Here is a 4,177-nt window from a genome sequence, read left to right as displayed (position 1 = left end):
AGGCTTCTGTTCCCTTGAGTCACCTTTAGTTGTTTTTTGTCTCTGAGATGACAAATATTTGAGAGTAATGATTAGAGAATAGGTCTAGGAGTAAGAAGCCAAGGAAGCCCCTTCATCTGTGTTTCATTTAGATTTTTGAGAGCTGCCTAATATAGGTGGTGTTCATGTGATCCATTCAAGTTCTCCAGGATCATACATTGGGGTTTGGGGCCAAATCTATAGTTGGTAATAAAAAGCAATTTTTTTTTTTGGTGTGTTTGAGACTTTATGACAGTAGAAGACAACTTGTCAAGAATATGGGGGCTCAGGATTTTAGCCATCTGTCATAGTCTTCCAGAGAGTAATCAAAATACATATGGGTTTGGGAACCGCTTTCCAAGGTATCCTTGGAATCACTGTAAAGTGTTATGTCCTTATAACGTATGATATAAAAAACAGGTGTTTTTAGTGAGGCTGTTCTGTTCTCTAACTGCCAAGAAACCCAAAGTAAGTCGCACAGATTTTCTTTTGCAGACTCGTAGGTAGCGACTAGAAAATTTAAGTGATAGGATATATATATAATTGTATTTTAGAAATATCACTCTGATGGGAATGTGAAGAATAAAGTGGAAAGAGTAAAGACTGAAGATCAATATGGAGGTTATTTTAATGACCCAAAGGAGAAAGGAATGATATTCACCCATTCACCCAAGTCAAATAACTGTTAGTCACCTTGGAGTTCCCACTCACACAGCCATCCAGTCACTAAGTCCTTTAAATTATACTTTTTTGATGCCCATCACACCCATTCCTTCCTCTCAATTCCATTGCTATTTTCCCTATTCAGGGCCATATTCTTTCACTTAGACTATAGGCAGAAATGTCTCCAGTCACTATATCCTTCACCCTATTTTTCATATAATTGCCAGACTGGGCTTTCTAAAACAAAATCTGACCTTTTTATTACTCTAAATAAAAAATTCTCCAGTGGTTCCCCCATTGCTTACAGAATGAAGCCCAAATTACTTATGGAATATAAGCCCACCAGTTATCGGGGTAAAATTTGCCTCTTGCTGTATCTTACATTTATTCATCTCACTCATTATCCACCTAACTCCCAATATTCAGACATAGGGAAATGTTTGCAAAACTTTGAAAAGGCGAGGATGCTTCATGTCCACATTTTTCTGTTTCTCCTAACTTCTCCCCTCTTTCCTCCTCTTCCCACCCCATTTCTTTTTTCTTTTTTCTTTTCTTTTTTTTTTTTTTTTTTTTTTTGAGAAAGAGAGAGAGCTAGTGCTAGTAGGGGAGGGGCAGAGGGAAAGGGAGAGAGAGAACTCCAAGCAAGCTCCACACCCAGCACAGAGCCCTAGGCGGGGCTTGATCTCACAACCTGATCTCCTGGCCTGAGCTGAAATCAAGAGTCAGACACGTAACCAACTAAACCGCCCCCTATTTCATCTTTCATGTCAACTCAAACATTATCTCCTATATGAAGCCTTTGCTGAAAACTCCACCCTATTGCCTTTCAATTATTTTCTTAATCCCTAGAGTATAGAAAGAGCATAATACTAAAAATTATTAATAATTATTTATTGAATAAGTGAAAAAAAATGGGTGTGTGCTCTTTCCCGAATTCATTAGTGGAAGAGATTTGTGGTTGTTTTTTAATCCTTCATCACTGTCCAGGAGAGTTTCTTCATTCCCATGGGTTTCAATTACCAACTCTACAGAAATAACTTCCAAAGAGGCTTCAGTTCTGTGTCCCTTATTGCTTACTAGATATTCCAGTGGGAAAAAATAAACCAAAAGCAGGGACAGTAGTCAGAAGTCTATTACGATAAACAATAAACTAAAATAAAGTGAAAGGCAGTGAGAATGGAAATTAGGGAACAAATTTAAGAGACATCTGAGATATAAGTTGCATCCAGGCCACATAGGGAGACTCTTGCCAATGCTCTGAAATTACACAATATGTGCTCACGTGTACTTTCTCTGTGATGAAGACTGACACAGTGAGTGCCCACAGGACTGAGGAAGGTCAATTTTTTTCAGAGCACCACTCCTTTCCCTTCCCCTCCTCTTCTCAAAGCTGGATTTTACAGATAAACGGGAAACCAGTGAAGTTGGGACAAGAAGAAAAATTCCAGAGTCTTCTTTCTCTAAGCCCTAGGTCTAATCTTTGGTTTTGGGATTCTCAGTTATGTAAAATCAAGACTGCCAACTTTTAGGAATTGAATGACATTACCAAAAAATTTCCTTTATGCCCTCTATTCACAGTTTATGGCTTTGTCAGATTGGCATGCTGGACAGTTAAATCCACCTCAATTGACTACCAGATCTGGAGTCTCCTGGATTCACCTTGGGGAGTGTGGCTCCAGGACAATAATCCTGTGTGTAATCTGTCAGTTTTGGGCACAGGCAATTACAAGGCTTTGCCTGGCAGGCCTCATGGTGGAAGCTGCCCTCCTCACACCAGAGTTGGTACATAGCCAGTGCATCTGGAGGGAGTGGCAGTCAAGGACTCAGGCCCCTTTTGAGCCGGCCATGCTGATACGCATATCTGCATTCCCAGCCTAGGAACCTCTTTATGGAGGTCTCTTTATGGGGGACTTTTGCTGAGACACTGTTCAAGCACTGCCATCAAGACCTTGACCAAGGCAGTTTTCTCCACTTTGACTCAGTATCTTTTCACGTTAAGCCCTTTCGCCCTTCTTACTTCCTGTGGCCCCACAAGTCCATAAAAAAGCAGGAGCTTTTTGTTCAGGATTCCAGTTAGATGATATCCCCCATCTGTGCTTCTGTTTGATCCTTGCCTGGTGTCATTCCCTGGGGGAAAAATGGAACACTAGTGAGCCAGTGCCTTTCTCTTTTCTCTCTTGCCTGCACCATTGCGGTAAGTAAATAAAGAAGTTTGCTTGTTATTCTCATTTTAGTTTGTTATCCCAGTTGACCACCTCAACACCTGGCAGCTTGGCCCACATCTGTTTGGCTTCCCTGTCTTTTAAATAGGTATAAGAATATTCCATCCCAAACCCCTTCTATTAAGGGCTCTGGGCTTTTGAAACAAGAGCTTTTTATTATACATGCTATAGATTCTATTTTTTTTTCTTTTCACTCTAGCAAGATTCAGATTTATTGAGAGAAGGAGAATGGATCATCCAGATACACATTAGACTACATTAGATAGAATATTGAAATCTCTAAAACAAAACTAGTATTTTTGTTTGGCTTACAGAATAATGTGACTAATTTTGGCCAGATGGAGCATGATTATGAATGAGCTATATGTAGACTAGATTTGAGACACTAAACAATGACCCACTACATGGCTTTAAATTACACAGATGAGGCTTTTTGCCCATGGTAGTTTAATTATTTTCTTGGAAGACATTACACTTCTTTATTTGGGAAGCCTAATGAATTTTATAATTACCTTTTCCTCTGAAGTCCACAAATGATGATTCCCCATCTGGATTGGTAAAGAAGATCCCACAGCAGGAAACATTACTGATGTGTGAAAAACTCAGGACAGTATTCCTTCGCTGACCATTCCCATTTTTGCACATACCAAATTATCTGTTGAAGTGCTTGCACCTCTGGGCCTCGGAGAGGAGAGCAAATTTCTTTCACCCCTTGAAGGCCCATATCTTTATTACTTTCATAGCTCCTGCCTTAGTTCAGTCTGGCATCACCTCTTGTCTGGATTGTTAGAAACTGTTGCTTAGTATGCATTCAATTCACCCTCCACATTGACATCTGAGTTCCCATTATCAAATGCAAGTCTCCGTTGACTAGCCAATGCCTTTAGGATCTAATCAAAACTCCTAAGCAAATAAGATCTGGAACAAAGGGGGCTCAAGTATCTCTTGCAGTCTCATTTTGCAGCATCATCACATTATATGCTCAAGGCATAATATCCCTGCTCTCCTTTGAACAAAATCCCTTCCACTACAGCTATTCCCCTACTTAGAGCAAAGTGCCCATTCTCTTTCCTCTTCTTGGAACCATCATACTCATCTTTTGATACTAGTTCAAAGTTCAGTTGTTGTGCTCAATACATTAAAGGCAGAAGAACAAAATGGGAGAGTGTAAGGGTACTGGAAGCTTGGGCTCCACTACTCATCACTGTGAACTTGAGCGACTTGTTTACCTTCCCTAAGCTGCTGTTCTCTCACATGCAAGTTGGCAGCCTTTC

The 4,177-nt window shown here is 40.2% G+C and overlaps 1 long non-coding RNA gene across 1 annotated transcript; it reads right to left on the bottom strand.

Moving 5' to 3' along the window:
* Nucleotides 1-1,557: 1,557 nt before the first annotated feature.
* Nucleotides 1,558-4,177, bottom strand: LOC123386347. The gene is made up of 2 exons (XR_006600133.1): nt 3,416-4,177; nt 1,558-2,808 (listed from the first exon to the last, which is right to left on the bottom strand). It is a non-coding gene; the product is annotated as an uncharacterized LOC123386347 (long non-coding RNA).

Source organism: Felis catus, chromosome B3, assembly GCF_018350175.1.
Source record: "Felis catus isolate Fca126 chromosome B3, F.catus_Fca126_mat1.0, whole genome shotgun sequence".
NCBI lineage: Eukaryota > Metazoa > Chordata > Mammalia > Carnivora > Felidae > Felis > Felis catus.
This window is presented reverse-complemented; position numbering and strand designations above follow the sequence as displayed.